Below are 23,901 nucleotides of genomic sequence, written 5' to 3' on the forward strand. Positions count from 1 at the left end.
AGATCTTCCGATAGCCAAGCAAAGCAATAATGTGACCCATACGCTCTTGTGAAATGCCAGTTGTGCTTGCATTTTCTCTGTGAGTGATACGACGATGATCCTGAATCCATCTGTCAACATTTTCCTTATGAAACTCGGTGGTTGCGTCACAGAACGTCCACCTCTTTGTGTGTCACGCATGTCAGACGTTTCCGGCTCAACATCTTTAAACTTACTCGAACAACGACGCACAGTACTCACATCAACACAATCACCATAAACTGCTTTCATTCTCTGATGAATCTCCTTTGGGGTAACACCTTCTGCTGTCAAGAATTCAATGACTGCACCTTGCTTAAATCTCATTGACAGATCGTCTGCGCAGGATTCCATACTTAACACTGTAACAACACAACCGTTCAATGCTAAGGCTTCCCGCCAACTGGAGCTGTAGAGAAGGGGCTACGGAACAAGCCAGTGCCTGTCGCATACCAATGGTGCCAACTGTTGAAGAGTTACGAAGGTGGCGGTATTACTTTTCAGCCAACCCTCGTATGTGTAGTACAGTGGTATAATTTTGCAGGTACATGTGAATACAGTCTGCGAATTGTGTTGATAGAGAAGTTAGAAGTAAAGTAGTAAAAAATTAAAACGTCATCCCTGTTGAAGTTTTACTGCGTGAACAGAGAAAATGTAGCAGGCGATAACTTTTATTACTTCTTTATTTTATGGGGTAGGACGGGGATGGTAGAGGAGAAAAGTTAGAAATGATTTGAAATTATGTGTATACTTAGTTACAAGTTGCAAAATGCTCTCATTCTAAAATACTGGCTCAGTATATTACGTGTAATTTGCGTGCCGTGAGTTACCCTGCCACAAGACATACAGCGTGTTTGAAAATTTCCGTTAAAAACTTCTAGGACTTGTAGAGAGAGGTGAGTACATAATATTTTGCAGTTCCCATTGTACAGTGGTTTCAATTCAGATGTTTAACTCATCCACGTCTAGTTGAGGAACTGGATAAGACGTGACGGAGTACAATTATTAGGTACCAGTTAGAAAGTAAACATCCATTTATGACTTGAGCACTTTTGTTTGTATTAACACTTCAAAACAAAAACGAACCCAATACACTAAACGTAAAGGACAGTACAGACGCATCGCAACAGCTCAGTGCGGCGACCACTAACGTTGTTACAGACACAGTACGTAAGAAGCGTGTTCTGGTACACACTCTCGATCCCACCTCGTGTCTCTCCAGTCTCTAGCGCAGCGGCCAGAACTGGAGCCTGCAGATCTTCCTCTGTCCCTTCGGGAGTCTCGTAAATTAAACTTCCCAAGGCAGGCGTTAAGTGACATCAGGTGACCGTCTGACGTAGAACACGTCGTCCTGTCTAGCCTATTGCATACCAGGACAAGTAACTCCGAGAGTTTTCTCTTCCCCTCAGCAAATGTGGTCGCGTTACAAATCTGAACTGAAACGGTCGTACAACGGAAACGATACGTTTCCGTGCACTGATTTTTGTGTAAAAATATTATGTACTCACCCAATGTTATTTACTCACTCTCTGCTATAAATCCTCGAAGTCTGTTACGGGAATTTCCGAACACTCTGTATACACAATTTCGAATTCTGATATTTGGCTTGTTCAGTTAAACATTTCATGTAAGATTATACCTCTAAAACAGTAGATTGTAACAGCATTCAAAATTGCTAAAATCGCTTAACACTTATATGAAGTACTAAAATCAAAAGTTTGTTTGTATCAAGCACTAAAATCAAATATTTTTTGTCTCTGAGCGCCGTTATACACTACTGGCCATTAAAATTGCTACACCACGAAGATGACGTGCTACAGACGCGAAATTTAACCGACAGGAAGAATATGCTGTGATATGCAAATGATTAGCTTTTCAGAACATTCACACAAGGTTGGCGCCGGTGGCGACACCTTCAACGTGGTGACATGAGGAAAGTTTCCAGCCGATTTCTCATACACAACCAGCAGTTGACCGGCGTTGCCTGGTGAAACCTTGTTGCGAAGCCTCATGTAAGGAGGAGAAATGTGTACCATCACGTTTCCGACTTTGATAAAGGTCGGATTGTAGCCTATCGTGATTGCAGTTTATCGTATCGCGACATTATTGCTCGCGTTGGTCGTGATCCAATGACTGTTAGCAGAATATGGAATCGGTGGCTTCAGCAGGGTAAGACGGAACGCCGTGCTGGATCCCATTGGACTCGTATCACTAGCAGTCGAGATGACAGGCATCTTATCCGCATGGCTGTAAAGGATCGTGCAGCCACGTCTCGATCCCTGAGTCAACAGATGGGGACGTTTGCAAGACAACAACCATCTGCACGAACAGTTCGACGACGTTTGCAGCAGCATAGACTATCAGCTCGGAGACCATGGCTGCGGCTACCCTTGACGCTCCATCACAGACAGGAGCGCCTGCGATGGTGTACTCAACGACGAACCTGGGTGCACGAATGGCAAAACGTCATGTTTTCGGATGTATCCAGGTTCTGTTTACAGCATCGTGATTGTCGCATCCGTGTTTGGCGACATCGCGGTAAACGCACGTTGGAAGCGTGTATTCGTCATCGCCATACTGGCGTATCACCCAGCGTGATGGTATGGGGTGCCATTAGTTACACGTCTCGGTCACCCCTTGTTCGCAATGACGGCACTTTGGACAGTGGACGTTACATTTCAAATGTGTTAAGACCCGCGGCTCTACCCTTCATTCGATCCCTGCGAACCTCTACATTTCAGCAGGATAATGCACGACCGCATATTGCAGGTCCTGTACGGGCCTTTCTGGATACAGAAAACGTTCGACTGCTGCCCTGGCCAGCACGTTCTGCAAATATCTCACCAATTGAAAACGTCTGGTCAATGGTGACCGAGCAACTGGCTCGTCACAATTCGCCAGTCACTACTCCTGATGAACTGTGGTATCGTGTTGAAGCTGCATGGGCAGATGTACCTGCACACGCCATCCAAGCTCTTTTTGACTCAATGCCCAGGCGTATCGAGGCCGTTATTACGGCCAGAGGTGGTTGTTCTTGGTACTAATTTCTCAGAATCTATGCACCCAAATTGCGTGAAAATGTAATCAAATGTCTGTTCTAGTATAATATATTTGTCCAATGAGTACCCGTTTATCATCTGCATTTCTTCTTGGTGTAGCAATTTTAATGGACAGTAGTGTATTTGCAACCTGCGACTGGGGCCGGAAGTCCGAGTGACCATTTTAACTGTTTAGAAACCGGTTGTGCAAAACTTACGGGCGAAAGTAGCTTCCGCACGGTGAGTTACTGCCAAGTAACATAGTTCAATGAATATTAGATCATACATAGAAAGAAGTCCTGCAGTATAAAACAGAAGGTAACTGAAAAAAAAAATACACAATGAGATGGACGAGAAAGGCACTTTTGTTCAAAGACAATAATTACACTGAAGTACTGCATTTTATGATTGTCCCCTGAACATTAAAGGGTGTGTGACCACTACGTAAAGCTAAGAGATCTAGGCAACGTGCTACCATATTGGGCACGAGGTTGATAAGGAGTCCTCGTGAAGGTGCGTTCCATTCCTCCACCAACGCTGTTGGCAGCTACTGGTATACGGAGCGACGTAGCGCAGTTGTTAGCACACTGGACTCGTATCCTGGATGACGACGATTCAAACTAGCGTCCGGCCAGCCAGATTTACGTTTTCAGTGATTTCCCTACATCGCTTCACGCAAATACCGGGATGGTTTCTTTGAAAGGGCACGGCCAATTTGCTGCCCCCCTTTCCCTAATCCGAGCTTGTGCTCCGTCTCTAATGACCTCGTTGTCGACGAGATGTTAAACACTAATCTTCCATTCGCACTCCAACTACAGGTTAGTCTTCAATACTTGTTGACGAGCAGCACTGTGTCTCCCCAAAGCATCCCACACGCGCTCGATGGTATTTAAGTCGCGAGAACTGTCAGGCCATTTCATTCGCCGAACATCATCTCGTTCCAAGCGTTCTTCTAGCTGCGCTATCCGATGCGGTCGCTATCTGTCATCTGTAAAAATGACGTCAGAATCGAATTCACCCCTGAAAAGACGTCAACGGAGAAGGAGCACGGTGCCAAAGTAAGTTGACAGCTGAGTGTACCACGCTCAAAGATTTCGAAGTCAGCACTGCCCTGCTACATTATGCCTCAGCACAACATAAGAGTAGAAGAGTCTGGGAAACAAGGCAACAAAAGAAATAATCTACCTCTGTAACGAGATCTATGACAAAGGGGAATGGCCTGAGGACTTCCTTGCTACAGTTATGATACCAATAGAGAAAAAGAAAAACACTAAAAAATGTGAAGAGCAGAGGAGCATCAGTCTAATTTCTCATGCAGCTAAAGTCTTGCTAAGAGTGTTGAACAGAAGGCTATATGGCAAGCTGGATAGAGGGATTGCAGAGGAGCAGTTCGGAGCTAGAAGAGGAAAAGGAACAAGAGATGCTATTGGCCTGTTAAGAACTATACGGGAAAGATGTATGGAAAAAGGTAGAGGAATCTTTGCTGTTTTTGTAGATTTAGAAAAGGCGTTTGACAGAGTTCAGTGGAACAAGCTGATGGATATTTTGAAAAGGAAAGGAGTAGACTGGAAAGAGAGAATTTTACACCAGAAAGTAGGGATAAGGACTGGAAGCGAAATGTCAGATGGAAGCAGCATTGGACGAGGTGTTAGACAAGGTTGTGCATACCTTGAAGAGATTATTGCGAAACGCTTAGATGGGAAAAGAGGAATATGTATTGGTGGAAAGAGAATAGAATGTATGAGATTTGCTGACGACATGGTATTAGTGACAGAAAGTGAGCAGACCGAGAATAACATGCTGAAAGATCTGAATGAAGATTGTGTGGAATATGGAATGCAAATAAACACAGCAAAAACAAAGAGTATGGTCATCAGTACAAGACACAGAATGTCCAATATTAAAACAGGACAATCTACCATTAGCCAAGTAAGTGCATTTAAATATCTTGGAAGCACAGTAACTGAAGACTTGAGATGCCACCAGGAGGTGAAAACTCGAATTGCCATAGCGAAGGAGGCATTCAACAGAAAGAGGAGACTCTTATGTGGCAAATTAGATACAGGCTTGCCAAATATTTTGTCTGGAGTGTGGCACACTATGGGGCAGAAACATGGACGCTGAGACGAGAGGATGAAAAAAGGTTAGAAGCATTTGAGATGTGGATGTGGAGGAGAATGGAGAGAATAAGCTGGATGGAAAGAGTGAGTAACGAAATAGCATTGGAAAGGGTTGGTGAGAGATGTCCGTTGAGGGTTGTAAGAGAAACGAAAAAGAACTGGTTGGGACATTCATTGAGAATGGAGTGCTCGCTAGCAGTTGCTTTGGAAGGATTGGTTTGTGGGAGAAGACAGAGGAAGAAGGAGGTACAAGATGATAGACGACGTAAAGGAAGGAGGAAACTAAGCAGACCTGAAGAGGATGGCAGAAGACCGGACAGCCTGGAGAACTACCATGTGAAAACCTGCCATGTGCCAGAACACTGATGGTGATGATGACCGTATTACCTGGACCACGAAGCGATCATGTTCCACAATGTCCCTGGGAGCATTTCGTGTTCCCACCACCCGCCAAAATGACTTATCAGATTGAATGTGCTCTCATTCGAGGATAGTAGACTACCGCACTCTTCATTGGTCGATTCCTTGTGCTCTTGGCATCATCGCAAACGCCGTCGCCGACGTGCGGGTGTTGACAGAACTCAGTGTAATTTATAAAATAAAAAATTTTTAATATAAAAATTTTTGATGCCTAGACCGCAATGACCATTACACAACTAAAACATGATGGCAAGTTTCGTTTGATTTCTGCAGCCGTTTCAAATCGTATGAATCCTAAAAACGAATTGAATATGCATTGAAATACATCATTAGCTACTGTCATGCAGCGACATACACTCCTATTATGGACCAATAGCATATAGTTAAAAGCTGCGTAGAGAGCGAGTCAGGCTGTAAACCATAACCTCGCAAGATGCCGGTAATAAAGAAGGAAAATGGTCAGTTGCATTAGCAAGCAATTCGTCAAATTCTCATTCTACCTGCAATTGTATATGCCGTACAACTGCAAAATATGGGCATTTGATGCAATTTTTACGAATGCGACTGGCCATTTTCCTTCTTTATTACCTGTATCTTATAAGATTATGGTTTACAACTGTAAATATTTGCAATTGTTTCTAAAATTGTATCTGGTGCACAACTGCAAATAATGGGCATTTGATGCGCTTTTTACTAATGCAAGGACCATTTTCCTTCTTTAGTAACAACAGCTCTCGAGAGTTTTGTTTACAACCTATCTCGCTCTCCGTGAAGCTTTTAACTACAGATTGTCCTAGTCCTGTTGGGCGATAATACGAAAGCATGTCACTGCATGACTGTTCGAAATGGTGATGTTTTTCAATGCATATTCAATTCGTTTTTACGACCTGAAGATGCTTGTACAATCGAAACTAGTCATCATGCTTTACAAACTACTCTACAGGTTGGACAGCCATAGCTAAAATGATACGTGATTGATGGAACTGGAACTTTCGTACAGTAACATTACCCAAGACGTTATAATCAAATTACAACTATTATAGAATTACACTATGGACTTTCATTCACTTTAATTCTAATCCGATAACACATTTAGTGATATTGTAATACGGAAGTTCCAATTCCATTAGTGGTGGTGGTTGTGGTGGTTGTTGGGATGTTTAAGGGGGACTAAACAGCGAAGGTCATCAGTCCCCCAAATTCCATTAGTCATTTTGCTTAAATTTTATAGTGAAAACTACGGTCTAGAAATTAAAAGCTTTTTAAACTAAAAAATTTTTTAGGACTACTTCAGAGCCGCGCGGAGTGGCCGTGCCGTTTGAGGCTCCATCTCACAGACTTCCCGGCTCCTCCCGCCGGAGTTTCGAGTCCTCCCTCGGGCATGGCTGTGTGTCTTGTTCTCAGCATAAGTTAGTTTAAGTCAGTTTAAGTAGTATGTAAGTCTAGGGACCGATGGCCTCAGCAGTTTGGTCCCTTAGGAATTCACACACATTTGAACATTTGAACTACTTCAGACATTAGTCGAGTACATGCTACCTCGAGTTGCAGCACTTCAGCTTGCTCGCAGGGGCCCTACACGATATTAAGCAGGTGTACCAGATTCTTTTGCTCTTCAGTGTAGTTGCGCTCTACCAAAACTACGGTTCGGCAATCATAGGACACTTCATAAATGACATAGTAAATGGTAGGATTGTCAATATTGATAGAATTGGTAGAGAAAGAAACATAAATGAAAGTGTAGGAGAGAGAATGGGATCCGACCACTTACCTTTGTTTTTTTGTTTGTTTTGCTCATAATTAGAACTGTACACCATTCAGTGTTAGTCCAATGGATATTATATATCATTACGAAACACAAATTGCATTTTATAAGCAATAAAAGTTAGTTACTCTCGTGACTTTTACTTTTTTTTGTAACCAAAGCAATTACTTTTCATGTAAGTACAGTTTACGTAGACAGATATACATGTATGTAACCGTGGTTACTATATATGCAGTAGAATGTTCTTCATCATGATAAAAGGCAAGCTTTTCTGTCATTACTGATGAATGAGAAAGCTGTTCATGAATAATAGAAACAAGTTTTATGTAAGTTTTTTCGTTTCTTCTATTTTAGCTTCTCGTTGAGGAAATTTAATTTTATAGTGCCATGTGATAAATAGGTACTGTTTTCCTTATTTTTCCACTAGAATATCCCTCTGTTTCAAGATACAAATCAACAATTTTCGAGTAAACATGACAGTTTCAGTTTTGCGATAAATACTGTGTATTCTTACGTAACAAACCAGAGAACAAGAGTATTCTCTAGGTTACCCTACCCTTTATACATCCACACTCAGTTTTTAAACCGCTGACCGTTTCCGGTTTTTTGAGGACTCTAGTAAGACACTGATCACTTATGTAAAGAAAGTGTTCATCATGAAGTAACGCCTGATAGGTATGCAACACACTCAATTTACAAGCAATGCAGGTATGATTTTAACTGAGCAATGCTACTAACAAAACTACTGCAATCTACTGTTACTTATGGTAGTCTAGAGAAGCCTACAGTAGTTTTACAAGTCTAGCTATGGTACATTGCTCTTATCTATCTCGTCCTTAAATTTTGCAGAGCAGTGTAATGCAGCTGTGCGAGCACTGAGCAACAAATCCTACAAGCATGAAAAACATCTAGGCGAGCCAATCCGTAAGATATTTTTGCTAAACAGAACAAGCTCGAAACAGTGGTTTATTGTTGTACTGAAAGTTGTTTTTGACTGACAAGAGGAGGCCACGACGTTTGGAACGCGGATTTACTGCAAACTTCGTACAATCGTAGTACTCCATGAGGACAACAAAATGTGTAAGCAGTAGCGCGTACTTCTCAAGCTTTACTGATAAAATCGCAAGATAATTTCGGTATGTCTGTGCGTGGCCATTTTAACCATGAAGCTGCTGCAGCCGGTGGTGCCGGTACGGTAGCTCAGCGAGTTCCGCTTGGGACGCGACAGCGATCGGACGTGTCGGTACTTCCGCGTAGTCGTAGCGCCGCAAGCCGTGTTTATAGAACTTCTTGGATTGTGATCTGTGATATTCTCAGTGCTTCTTCACTACCGTCGTACACAAGCTTCTTAATTTACTCACAGCGGTCCCGAGCGCTCATATAGTGCAGTTATGGCTCCCAGTGTACCTCGTAAGAATCCCCTGTGTTTTGCATTTGAGAAATCTTCCAGGAATGTGCAACCGAGTTCTCTACAAATCCACAACTGGATAGTAGATATTATTGGCATCACATCCGATCAGGTCCACACAGCATATTATGACATGGCGCAATACTGTTTCTTTGTGAAGTTTTCGACCAGATACAACTGGAGAAAATTTTGGTGAATACTGGTGGGAAAGCAGAGTGATCAGTCGGTGAGTACAGTTTTAATAACTAACTCTGACATTGAGTATAAACAAGTGCGAGTGTTCAATTTGCCACCTGAGGTTGAGAATTGTTTTCTTAGAGATGTCCTCGCCAAATACGGTGACATCCGACAGATTAGAAACGAAAAATGGTCGAGCCGTCACAAACTCTAATGTTATAGTGGGGTTCGCTCAGTTGACATGGCCGTTAAAAGTCAGTATCCCATACCATATAATGTTTTGTGGTTATAAGGCTCGTGTCATTTACGAGGGGCAAGTAGGCACTTCTTTTATCTGTAACACGAGTGGCCATTTACGAGAGGATTGCCCACGGCGAGTTGTCGTACTTCGAAACAATCTGCAACAACGACAGAGATTAACATTGGCTGATGTCCTAACTCAAAATCAGACGCCTTCTGTGACTGACTCCCAGCCGAGTGCATCGGTGTCAGAGGACAACGATCTCGGTAACAGCACTTTCCCACCCTTGCCTCAGAAACCCGTGGCCGGTCACCCCTTAGCCACCGGTGTTGCATTATCTGTCGGTAACAAACGACGACGTACTATAAGTGACGGTAGTGGTTCCGGCGACCAGGTAGTAAAAAATCAAACCGATGACGCGGAGCCACGGGCCTCCACAGAGGACACGCATGTGTCTGATGGCTCAGTTACAACCCGCCAGATTTCCATTCAACGGCCCGACGCAGAAACTGTCATTACGAGTGCAGCCGAGTGTTTACAGCAATCCGTTCCTATGCCGCTTGCCGACTCGCCGCAGGTGGCCAACACACAAGAGGCGGCAGTCAGTCAACTGCAACTCGTAAACACGACGGACGAAGCACGCGGTGTAGAGCATAACATAAACAGAGTCGTGTGAAGTTAGCACCCCTTTTTTCAAGAAATATACGTTTTTTCACAGCTCTTGATAGATGTAGCATAGTTCTTTGTACAAAATTTCAATAGTTCTGCAGAATTTACCGACGAAAACAACAATCCTCGAAAAAATTTTCATATCGAAAGCATTCTTTGGCAATTTCCGCAAAATGTAAATAAGTACAAGAGTTCTGAGCACAGTTCTGAACAGAGCTCCAAGAGTTCTTTCGAAAAATCCAAGTAACATTTTTTTGTGCAGCTAATAGTTTACGAGATAATTGCATTTTAATGAGAAAATCTTTTCACTTACTGTGAAGTTGGCACCCTTTTTTTCAGAAATATATATTTTTTTCAGAGTTCTTGATATATATGGCATAGTTCTAGAGTTCTTTGTACAAAATTTCAATAGTTCTGCAGAATTTAGCGAAGAAAACAACAATATTCGAAAAAATTTTCGTATCGCAAACATTTTTTGTCAATTTTCGCAAAAATTAAACTTGTACAACAGTTCTGAGGACTGTTCTGAGCAGAACCCCAAGAGCTGTATCGAAAATCCCAACAACATTTTTCTATGTTGACAATAGTTTATGAGATATATTGATTTAATGTGGGACACACTTTCTCTACGGAAAAAATAAATATATTCGTACAACAGTTCTGATGACAGTTCTGGACACCACGTGAAGAGTTCTATCGAAATTCCTAGTAGAATTTTTTTGTGCAGGTAATAGTTTAAGAGGTAATTGCAACTTAATTAAGAATTCCATAAGAGCTCCTACTGTGAAGCTGGCACCCTTTTTTTCAGAAATATATATTTTTTTTCAGATTTCTTGATAGATAAGTCATAGTTCTAGAGTTCTCTGTACAAAATTTCAATAGTTCTGCAGAATTTAGCGAAGAAAACAACATTGTATAACATAGCTGCTTCAGGAATCCTTTCCTTCTGATACAATTCTTACTGTTGCCACAATAAATCACTTGTGCATAGATTCTAACTGAACTGATCATTACAAAAATATAACCATTGACCAGCGGCGCACATTTCTTGCAGCTTTGTACAAAGCATTCGGCTTATCCGCTGTGAAAATACCACACTTAACGCTATTGTAAAATTTACGGTGGATTGCTTCCGTTTATCTACAATGTTAGCGTCTATCGAATTATCTTCATGCAAACGTGATGCCTGGATCACTCACTTCCCCTTTTTAGGTACGGAGGAAAATAGAGTTCAGTCTTGTGGAAGCCAAAAAAGGAAATGTGGGAATCCCTTCTTTTACTGATAGCAAACTCTAGAGAAATCTCCACGCTTGTTTTTCTTCATCATGCCAACAAAAGAAAAATTCTCCCTTCATATCTCTATTATCATTCCAGTACTAGTAAACCAGTTGTCCGCTTTGACATTTCGACCTGACTGATATAGAGGTTTACACACTCACAGAACAACATCAAAATGTTTATTGCTCAGTTGGCAAATCCTTCTGGTTGCAACACAGCGTATATTTCCAAATTGTATTGGTAAAATACTTAAGAATCCACACTTAGGAATCCATACTCGTTGTTTTGATTGATACATATTGCCGAAAACTGTACCTTCCACAGAATCCTTCCAGCTTTTTGTCTACTGTAACATTTCCAATGCCATCACCATCAGTTCCACACAGATCTTCCAGGCTTTATCTGCTACTTTTGTTAACAACAATTAAAAACAAGAGACTGATGAAGGCTTTCAATTCAATATCATCTATTGATTTTATCCCTCTCTCACGCTGAAATGAGGCTTTGATGCTCTCAAAATTCTGATTGGAACACAAAACTACAATAGACAAATATCGTTATCTATGAGGTAATTACAGCATCACAAATGCTGCTTTGGCTGCACCTATTGGTACAGGTAAATTTCGAATAATATTATGCTCTTCGAACAATATGCTTTGGATTTCTTCAACATTATCTAGAACTTCCCGCTCAAAATAATGAAACTCCTATAAATTAACGCAAACAGGCGCTTTGTATTAATCTGATATTTGACGTTCAGACAGCGGCACATCTAACAAGAACTGTGAAAAAAATGTATATTTCTCGAAAAAGGGGTGCTAACTTCACACGACTCATAAACAGGCGCCACCTCGAAACTGCTTCCAAAGAACACGAGGACCCTGACAGCTGTATACAAACAGCCGGTGCGGCTCCAAACAAACACACTGAGCCTACTGAAGCCGCGTCTTCGGACTTGCCGTCACCCGTTCCGAAGCAAGGACTTTCACATACTGCTTACAGCCATGACTAGCCGACTCCGCCGTCTTCAATGACACTTCGGATGACTTTGCGACGGCTGGAAGTAACTGAAAAAGTAAAGTCAGCGCAAAAACTGGTACAAAACCTGCGGATGTAGGTTCGAAGTCCGACGGTGAGATGGACTGGGCTTCCTACGCTTCCCATCACCCACAAGTCTCGGACGATCATGAGTCAAGCTTATAAGTTTTTGTCCCTGAACATTAATAGAGTTAGGGCAGATTTAAAATTAGCAGTGCTACGGCAGTTTGTCTATGAGTCCGAAGCTGATATACACTCCTGGAAATGGAAAAAAGAACACACTGACACCGGTGTGTCAGACCCACCATACTTGCTCCGGACACTGCGAGAGGGCTGTACAAGCAATGATCACACGCACGGCACAGCGGACACACCAGGAACCGCGGTGTTCGCCGTCGAATGGCGCTAGCTGCGCAGCATTTGTGCACCGCCGCCGTCAGTGTCAGCCAGTTTGCCGTGGCATACGGAGCTCCATCGCAGTCTTTAACACTGGTAGCATGCCGCGACAGCGTGGACGTGAACCGTATGTGCAGTTGACGGACTTTGAGCGAGGGCGTATAGTGGGCATGCGGGAGGCCGGGTGGACGTACCGCCGAATTGCTCAACACGTGGGGCGTGAGGTCTCCACAGTACATCGATGTTGTCGCCAGTGGTCGGCGGAAGGTGCACGTGCCCGTCGACCTGGGGCCGGACCGCAGCGACGCACGGATGCACGCCAAGACCGTAGGATCCTACGCAGTGCCGTAGGGGACCGCACCGCCACTTCCCAGCAAATTAGGGACACTGTTGCTCCTGGGGTATCGGCGAGGACCATTCGCAACCGTCTCCATGAAGCTGGGCTACGGTCCCGCACACCGTTAGGCCGTCTTCCGCTCACGCCCCAACATCGTGCAGCCCGCCTCCAGTGGTGTCGCGACAGGCGTGAATGGAGGGACGAATGGAGACGTGTCGTCTTCAGCGATGAGAGTCGCTTCTGCCTTGGTGCCAATGATGGTCGTATGCGTGTTTGGCGCCGTGCAGGTGAGCGCCACAATCAGGACTGCATACGACCGAGGCACACAGGGCCAACACCCGGCATCATGGTGTGGGGAGCGATCTCCTACACTGGCCGTACACCACTGGTGATCGTCGAGGGGACACTGAATAGTGCACGGTACATCCAAACCGTCATCGAACCCATCGTTCTACCATTCCTAGACCGGCAAGGGAATTTGCTGTTCCAACAGGACAATGCACGTCCGCATGTATCCCGTGCCACCCAACGTGCTCTAGAAGGTGTAAGTCAACTACCCTGGCCAGCAAGATCTCCGGATCTGTCCCCCATTGAGCATGTTTGGGACTGGATGAAGCGTCGTCTCACGCGGTCTGCACGTCCAGCACGAACGCTGGTCCAACTGAGGCGCCAGGTGGAAATGGCATGGCAAGCCGTTCCACAGGACTACATCCAGCATCTCTACGATCGTCTCCATGGGAGAATAGCAGCCTGCATTGCTGCGAAAGGTGGATATACACTGTACTAGTGCCGACATTGTGCATACTCTGTGGCCTGTGTCTATGTGCCTGTGGTTCTGTCAGTGTGATCAGGTGATGTATCTGACCCCAGGAATGTGTCAATAAAGTTTCCCCTTCCTGGGACAATGAATTCACGGTGTTCTTATTTCAATTTCCAGGAGTGTATTTCTGTTACAGGAAGTGTCTATCTTACGTTTTCATGTATCAGGATTTGCAACAATCGTAAACACCGTGGCGGACGGGGGTACAGGTACGGCCATTCCATCACGAGACGAAATCCCAGTGAGCAATATCGAAATGTTGGACTCCGGTAGAGGCATAGCTTGCCAAATTTTTGACATCACCCTGGTCAATATCTATGCTCCATCTGGAACGACCTCCAAATCAGAAAGAGCTAACTTCTTTAAACAAGACATCATATACTTGCTACGCCGCAATCCAACCCAGTTGATAATTAGTGGTGATTTCAACTGTGTGATCCACAGGAAAGACCAATCGCCAAGCTTTAATTACTGTAGGGAACTACATGATCTGGTGCGTCACCTGCAGCTGAAGGATGCGTGGGAACTAAAATTTCTTACCCTGGTAACGTGCACGTACATGACCACCACCGCATGTAGCCGTCTAGACCGTTTGTACATTTCTGAGAACATTTGCCAACATGTTCTGGACGCCGATGTCATTCCGGCTAGCTTCTCCGACCACTGCGCCCTCTGTGTCACGATAAATCTGGACAAACAGCATACTAAATGGCATAGGATTCCGTGGAGCCTAAATGTTTCTATTCTCGCCGATGCTTTGCTACAAGATGTCATCTCCACGACATGGTTGGATAGTCTCAAGCAATGCTGCAGATATCCAGCAAGATAGCCTGGTGGAATGCTGTGGTCAAACGGAAAATTCGATTATCCTTAAGAAACTACAGTTGGCAACGGGCCCAAGATGTCAAACGCACGATTGATTTTTACCAAACAGTTCTGCGAGAGTTGTATGCGACTACGACACCAACCAACACACAGCTGACGACCATCAAACAAATAAAGGCGAAGCTTATAGGCATAAAGCGAACGCAGCTCGAAGGACTGAATATCAGATCTAAAGCAAAATCGCTTCAAGAGGACGAACTTGCATCGCTGTATCACCTCATAAAACATCGTGCCCATCGCAAGCGAGCTTTTATCGGGGAGCTGGACACAGATGATGGACTCCATTTGACCCGACAGAGTGATATTCTTACTGCAGTTTACCGCTACTTCACGGATCTGTACTCGCAATGCGATACATATGGTGATGACGGCGGCGATATCGTGAGTGCTCTGCCCACCGTAGTCACGCCTGCGGACAACTCGGCGGTCGTACACGATTCTGCTTCAGACGAAGTCCTTGAACTGATTTCTGGCTCGCCATCGAATAAATCCCCTGGCCCTGATGGTTTGCCACGGGAATTTTATGTGCGTTTCTGGCCCATAATCGGACACGCATTTACAGATGTTCTCAATGAAGTGATACGAGGGGAGTGACGTGCCGGCCGAAATGAAGGAAGGCCGAATTGTATTGATACCAAAAAGCAAACACCGAAAAACCTTAGATAACTTCCGACCTATTACTTTACTCAATTTTGATTACAAAACCTTCGCCAGAGGACTCAACAGCAGATTGTCTCCGTTAATGAAACAAGTGATTCACAACCATCAATCAAGCATCCCTGGTCGCACTATTATGACGCCCCTTTCGGAATATAGAGATGTAATAGCCATAGCGTCAGTCACTAACGTGAATCTCGCATTGCTGTTTGTCGACTTTTGCAAGGCTTTTGATCGCGTCCGCCACGAGTACCTCCTACAGCTACTGCAGCGTTGTGGTTTTGAGCAACGGGTTATAAATGTCGTGCAACATTTCGTCACGGGCATTACAACCAGAATCAGCGTAAATGGACAGCTTACTCAACCCATCGAGGTCCAAAGAGGAGTGCCGCAGGGGAACCCTCTCACCATGATGTTATTTGTTTTATCGCTCTATTCATGACAAACTTGCAGGCCTTTCGATCGCCGGGTCGTCTTTCGTGGTTCGTGCTTACGCCGACGACGTCGGAGTGTTATTGCGCAACGACGGAGACGTGTCAACCCTCAAGACCGCGGTACACGAGTACCGTCGTGCTTCCGGCGCTAAAATCAGCGCCGATAAATGCACCTTTGTCAACATTCGAGGATTCGACGCAGTTGTTATACCTTGGGCGAAGCGTGTCGAAGGCCACACCAGTCTGGGGATGATTATCGACAAATGCCCGCTAAAAATGAATGCAAAAAATTGGAAGCAGGTCACCAATAAAATGCAAGGTGCCATCTATGAAAACAATTGGCGGTCCGTTAACATTCTCCAACGCATACGACTCCTCAGCAGTTATATATTCAGTAAAGCGTACTATATGGCCCAACTATTTCCAGTCCCCAAGATGCAGGCCAAACACGTGATGAAACTCTCTAATAGATTTATCTGGCAAGGGCATCTGTTCAAAGTGAAATACACCACGCTGACGTCTTCCAGACAGGCCGGCGGACTAAACATGCCTGACATTAACCGAAAGTGTACTGCGTTATATATTAAACGAATCACCCATTTGTTGGACAAGGAACTTCTCAGCGTAACCAGTTGGCTCTTCCGAACCTTACAACCCACCGATATGCATCCACCCATTGATGTAGGTAAAACACATTACAAATTACATGTCAAGCAGTTTTTTCTTGAAGTAAGCTATATTGATGGACATTATTTCACACAGAGTTTACCGACGACGCACCTGTTATTAAAAAGATGGACATCTCCAATAGTCCGGAATCCCATTGAACTTAAATACCCGAGTGTTCATTGGAAGGCAGTTTGGGACAACATAAGTTTAACTGTCCACACTGCTGAAGTGGCGTGCACATGGTATAAAGTGGTAAACGATGTTATACCCACTAATGAAAGGTTGCATAGAATCGGTTTAAGTGACAGTGATAAATGCGTCCGCTGTGGTCTAGTCGACACCTTACGCCATCGCTTCACTTGTGGCGGTCATCTCGTTAACTGGAAATGGGTGCAGCAGAGGCTGGGCCCGATTACCCGCAGCAGCCCAGCCAGCCACTGCACCGACATCCTGCTCTGGCCGGATGCGAAACATTTTCCCGCTACCAAGAACAACAACGTGATGTGGATGTTAGGACAGTTTGAGACATCATCATCCGCAATAGTGAAGATAATCTCATTAGTTTCGAGGCTTACATGAGAACGGCACGCTGGAAGATGAAACGTTACCCAAATTTCAGGAAGATGTTTGCTAACATGTTAGACATAATTTTTGAAAAACAAGGCGTAGGGTAATTCTCGATGCCGGTAAGGACACAAATCACATGCAAGACAATGTAGCGAACGAAATACACAGCGAATAAGGGGTTATACCAGTTCCTAGGACTACTCCCGACTTCTCAATGGTGTTATTAACTTCATTACGACGTTTTCATTAATTTATGTTCCTGTGCATCTCTTGTTATCCGTTTGTGTGCTCCAAACGACTTTGCGTTTTGGACGGTTATGAATCAAATCACAGAACTGTCACTCCAGTTAAGACAATCAATTATATATATGTTTGCGTTCGGTTGTATGTCTGTGTCTGGACTGAAGAGGCTATTGTCAGTATACTATTTATGTTCTATTTTGTAAACTTACAAATGGCACTATATTGAAATGTATTCTTCAGTCTATTGTAGGATACAATTCGTGTTGAATCAGTTCCAGCACTTCAACATTTTGTTTTTGTGCTTATGTACATATATGGTTGTTTTAATAAAGGAAAAGTTTTAAAAAAAGCGTGTTCGCTCAGAGCGTTAGCTGTGCTTTGTAATAAAAGAGCTGAGCGAACGGATCACCGATCGGACGTCCACCCTGAACAAATGCAACGAACAATATAGAACAAAATGTTTTTTTTCTTTTAAAAAAAAAAAAGTTTGGCGTTCAAGCCGCTGGATCGCTGGATCGAGTTCCGTTCGTGGTATTTTTTTTTTTTTCAACACAGTCATTTTCTTTACTATTTATATTACAATTGATATAATGAGGAAAATACGTGTAAACGGATGAAATTTTATTAAATTTACAATGTTATTTGGCAGTCTACTAATTTTTACTATCGCAAATAATGTAATATTCATAACTATCGACTAGTAAACGACCAAATGCATAAAGTCATACTGAAAATGTACGCTTGTCCGTGATTTCAGAAATCCCATATACCTGGAAGGAGCCGAAAACGACTTGTTACCTCCAAGTTTTGACCGGCACATACGGCTTTCGAAAGATGTACAATTAATCGTCGCTTTAGACATTACAAGATGCAGGATGGTATTTTTCGTAAAAACATGGAAAACATAAAGTTAAACGGCACCAGCCCCATTGAATAAATGCTATGTTTTCGCATACGCAAGGTCTTTTGACGTTTTCTGTGGAAAAACGAACCTTGTTAACATTTTCAAAAACCTCTCTTTCAGACGATAGTTTGGAAGCAAACCATGCATAACGCAGTATTTCCTTAAAATTCGGCGCTGATAATTGGTTAAGCAGTATCGAGTGTATTTTAATAGCGTCTTGCGAGAAGCAATTTCTCGTTCTCTTTCGATTAAATACGAATAGTTTTGAAGACACGGACAAGCATACATTTTCAGTATCACTTTATGTGTTTGGTCGTTTACTAGTCGATAGTTATGAATATTATATTAATTGTGATAATAAAAATTTGTAGACTGCCAAATAACATTGCAAATTTAATAAAAGTTCATCCAATTACACGTATTTTTCCCATTATATCAGTTGTAATAGAAATAGTAAAGAAAATGACTGTGTTGAAAATAAAAGAAAAACTGACGAACGGAACGCGATCCAGCGGCTTGAACGCCAAACACTTTTTTTAAAAAAAGAAAACATTTTGACTATGGTTCAAATGGCTCTGAGCACTATGGGACTCAACTGCTGAGGTCATTAGTCCCCTAGAACTTAGAACTAGTTAAACCTAACTAACCTAAGGACATCACAAACAGCCATGCCCGAGGCAGGAGTCGAACCTGCGACCGTAGCGGTCTTGCGGTTCCAGACTGCAGCGCCTTTAACCACACGGCCACTTCGGCCGGCAGTTGGAGGGCCAGCATATCGACTGGAACTCGATACTACTTTCCTCGAACCACTCTATCAACTCCTGGCCTGGCGACATGGCGCATTATCTTGTTGAAAAATGCACCTGTCGTCGGGAAATATGACCGTCATTTTGACTATATTGTAAGCTGTATTTGTTCAGGGCGGACGTCCGATGACACACGTTCAGTTTGATCGTACATGCGTTCGCTCAGTTTTTTTTTTTTTTTTTTTTTATCAGAAAGGGAAGCTAACGCTCTGAGCGAAGACGCTGAGCTACCGTGCCGTCGCCACTGGGCTGCAGTCGCTTCATGGTTAAAATGGCCACGCACAGATATACAGGGTGTTACAAAAAGGTACGGCCAAATTTTCAGGAAACATTCCTCACACACAAAGAAAGAAAATATGGTATGTGGACATGTGTCTGGAAACGCTTACTTTCCATGTTAGAGCTCATTTTATTACTTCTCTTCAAATCACATTAATCATGGAATGGAAACACACAGCAACAGAACGTAACAGCGTGACTTCAAACACTTTGTTACAGGAAATGTTCAAAACGTTCTCCGTTAGCAAGGATACATGCATCCACCCTCCGTCGCATGGAATCCCTGATGCGCTGATGCAGCCCTGGAGAATGGCGTATTGTATCACAGCCGTCCACAATACGAGCACGATGATTCTCTACATTTGGTACCGGGGTTGCGTAGACAAGAGCTTTCAAATGCTCCCATAAATGAAAGTCAAGAGGGTTGAGGTCAGGAGAGCGTGGAGGCCATGGAATTGGTCCGCCTCTACCAATCCATCGGTCACCGAATCTGTTGTTGAGAAGCGTACGAACACTTCGACTGAAATGTGCAGGAGCTCGATCCTGCATGAACCACATGTTGTGTCGTACTTGTAAAGGCACACGTTCTAGCAGCACAGGTAGAGTATCCCGTATGAAATCATGATAACGTGTTCCACTGAGCGTAGGTGGAAGAACATGGGGCCCAATCGAGACATCACCAATAATGCCTGCCCAAACGTTTACAGAAAATCTGTGTTGATGACGTGATTGCACAATTGCGTGCGGATTCTCGTCAGCCCACACATGTGGATTGTGAAAATTTACAATTTGATCACGGTGGAGTGAGGCCTCATCCGTAAAGAGAACATTTGCATTGAAATGAGGATTGACACATTGTTGGATGAACCATTCGCAGAAGTGTACCCGTGGAGGCCAATCAGCTGCTGACAGTGCCTGCATACGCTGTACATGGTACGGAAACAACTGGTTCTCCCGTAGCACTCTCCATACAGTGACGTGGTCAACGTTACCTTGTACAGCAACAACTTCTCTGACGCTGACATTAGGGTTATCGTCAACTGCACGAAGAATTGCCTCGTCCATTGCAGTTGTCCTCGTCCTTCTAGGTCTTCCCCAGTCGCGAGTCATAGGCTGGAATGTTCCGTGCTCCCTAAGACGCCGATCAATTGCTTCGAACGTCTTCCTGTCGGGACACCTTCGTTCTGGAAATCTGTCTCGATACAAACGTACCGTGCCACGGATATTGCCCCGTGCTAATCCATACATCAAATGGGCATCTGCCAACTCCGCATACGTAAACACTGCACTGACTGCAAAACCACGTTCGTGATGAACACTGACCTGTTGATGCTACGTACTGATGTGCTTGATACTAGTACTGTAGAGCAATGAGTCGCATGTCAACACAAGCACCGAAGTCAACATTACCTTCCTTCAATTGGGCCAACTGGCGGTGAATCGAGGAAGTACAGTACATACTGACGAAACTAAAATGAGCTCTAACATGGAAATTGACCGTTTCCCGACACATGTCCACATAACATATTTTCTTTATTTGTGTGTGAGGAATGTTTCCTGAAAGTTTGGCCCAACCTTTTTGTAACATCCTGTATATATATTCGACGACCGAAATTATTTTGCGATTTTCTCAGTAACGCTTCAAAAGTACGTGCTACTGCTTACACATTTTGTTGTGCTCGTGGAGTACTACGAGTGTACGAAGTTTACAGTAAATTCGCGTTCCAAACGTCTTGACCTCTCCTTGTGAGATCAGACGTCGTGGTGGACACCAGTAAATATCACGAGGGGCCCAGTCGGGACGTATCCAGTGCGCGGCCTTGGGAACCTGGCAGGGGGAGGGAGGCCTTCGATTCGGACGTCGGCGCCTCTGATCTCAGACGGCTGCTGCCTGCTTGCTACCTGTAGGGCGCTCTGCGCGATTTCCCAGAGGGTTCACTCCCCGCAGCACCTCGCGTCGATCCCGGCCAATAGACACCTTGTCATCTCGCGCTGCTCTCCTTGCTGCACATCCGTGCCATCTACAGACTCCGCTCCCCGCGGCGGGATGAATAATTCACGAGTCCGCCGGCAGGCGTGTCGGCGGATCGCCTGATTCGGTCCACTGACTGCGTAAGACAGACTGGGGCTGTACGTAAGGTGCGCTGAAGGCCAGGGGGTGCGGATGAATAAAACACGATCGGGCCGCGCCGCTCCAAACAAGCAGCGGGCGTCTCGCGAGGCGAGCTGGGGCCGTATGTGATACAGACAGCACGTGACGTCATTACACTGACACCAACGTCTCCATCAGTTTGTAACCTCCCCCTCACTTACAGACCTAAATGGCAGTGAAAAATTAATCCGCGTGCACCTAATGGAAATTTGGGAAAAGCAATGGTCACCGAAGTTAATTTGTCGGTAAAGAGGGAATCTAAATGAAAGGAAAATTGCAAATGAAATTGGTGGAAATTAATTTGGAGAAAAGGATAAAATTAATAAAGAAAGTAAATGTGCGGTCGTTACGTTAACAATTAATCGGCGTTAATTAGATATTTGAGATTTGGGGAAAATTACGGTCGCCAGCCCTATGGACAACTACTATAATAACTGAAAATGGAAGATTAATGCAAATATAATTAGCACTAAAAGCGTGGCAACTGAAGGTTGACACGTGTTGTGTGAAAAACTGAATGTTTGTCAGAAGTAATAAATTTCGCTACACTCTGACTTAATTTAGCGAAAGAATTAATAAAACCGGAAAATTGAAAGGTAATTTAGTGACTGAAATTAATAGTGAACTTCGTTTCTGAAGCACTACGAAATTCAATAAAATAAGTTTAATCTTGGGCTACCTCAACAATCATTTCAAAAGCTACTTGAATCTTCGCAATTAAGAAATAACAAATTTAACTTTGAACTTGAATTAAATGATTCTGAACAATTAACAATAGTAAAATTTAGTACTTACCAAGCTGAGCTGCAGTCACAGGTAAGCTAAAATATGGTAACAAAACTCGCACTCTTAATTTGTGCTTGTGTAATCTAAATATTGTAGCCAGCTATGAATACTTTAACTGAACTTTGTAATTAAAACAGTGAAATTGAATGATATTACTTTAATGCTGGCGTTTGAATTTCAACGACACTCGGATTCATTCCGGAAAAGGAAGGGACCCTGCTTGGTAATGCAATTGGGACAATGAGCAACAAAGGTTCATGCTACATTGCTGTAATTTTGAAACAGTTTGAAAAGCTGAGGTCTGCCATACAGTTCTAAAACTTTACGTGGTTCCAGTCTTCCTTGTTGGTTGATTGAAGGTTTGAAGTCGTCGATCGAGGAGGTGGCGACAGTCACTCATTGTCGGCCGTTGCTGTTGCAGAAGCTGGATGTTGGCGCGCCTTCTTCTCGACACGGTCACCAGGCGAAACGGGCTCTTGATGTGCGCCACCTAATGCTTCCCGTCCGCGACACCGTGACAGAAACTATCATAGCAAGTCGAGCGCAATTACATGCTGCCAAACCCCGAAAGCGCGGCAACTCGCGGGAGCGTCACACAACACACCTGCTCCCCCGCTCTACTCCAGCCAGACTCTGCTCTGCCCGCGCTCCACGCGGCAGAGTTAACACTACCAAAGATCCTAAACACTTTGGTTCTCCACACGACCTATCGATGTAATCGTTCGGTAGCATAATTTTCCCTAGGCCAGACCCAGCGTAAAAATACAAACAATATTTACAAAAAAAAACAATTATACATCGACATAAATGCATAAAAATACTAAAAGAATTACAATATATAAAGGCACAGAAATGTCATATCTACAGGTAACAAAATAAGAAAAAAGAAATTATAGTACAAAAGAGGGAAGTAGGAGGATATGAATTTCCGGCGTAACTAGTTGACTGAAGGAACCATTCATTTGCTAGAGACTTCTGGAATAGTGTTGTAACTAACTAAGCCCGGGTGCTTTTTCTCTCTACATAGCTACACATGTACAAAGAAGACACGCTAACATCTACAAAACGAATAAAAGACATTGACTTCTTTGTGCATCAAATTAAATTTGGAAACGCTTTGGGATATACAACTGTTTTAGTTTTTCCGTCCATTGCAAAAAACAAAGCTTTATGCCTGCAGCTCCGCCCACGTACACATATGTGTACGTATGACACATTTAAATATACTGGGTGAAAAGTATTTAAACCGACAAACTCTGGGAGGTTGTAGGGGACATCAAAACAAATAATTTTCTCTAATGTCATTTATTCCTGTGAGGATTATTTAAACCGGTGGAGGCCGTATTACGCTCTTTAGTTGTTAGAGGCCGTATTACGATCTTCAGTTGTAGGCAACTGCTGTCCACCAGTGTAGTAGTGCATTGTCTCTGTTTACTAATGGAGCGATACACCTGGAGTGAGTACACTGATATGGTTGGTGCGTACTACGTAGCGCACCACAACGGACGAGCTGCACAGCGGGTTTATCAACTACAATATCCTAATCGCCGTATGTCGCATCATACGACCTTTGCTGCTGTGTACCTACGTCTGCGTGAGACCGGGTCATTTAGCAGATTACCTGGACAGGGACGCCGTCGCACGGTAAGAACGCTGCAACTTCAGGAAGCTGTCTTGCAGCATGTGGAGCGGGATCCTTCAATCAGCACTCGTGCAATTGCACGCAACATGGGGACGAATCAGACGAATGTAAGAACAGTCCTTCGAGAGCAATTGTTATCTCCATTTCACTTACAG

The sequence above is a fragment of the Schistocerca piceifrons genome, chromosome 1, assembly GCF_021461385.2.
Source record: "Schistocerca piceifrons isolate TAMUIC-IGC-003096 chromosome 1, iqSchPice1.1, whole genome shotgun sequence".
NCBI lineage: Eukaryota > Metazoa > Arthropoda > Insecta > Orthoptera > Acrididae > Schistocerca > Schistocerca piceifrons.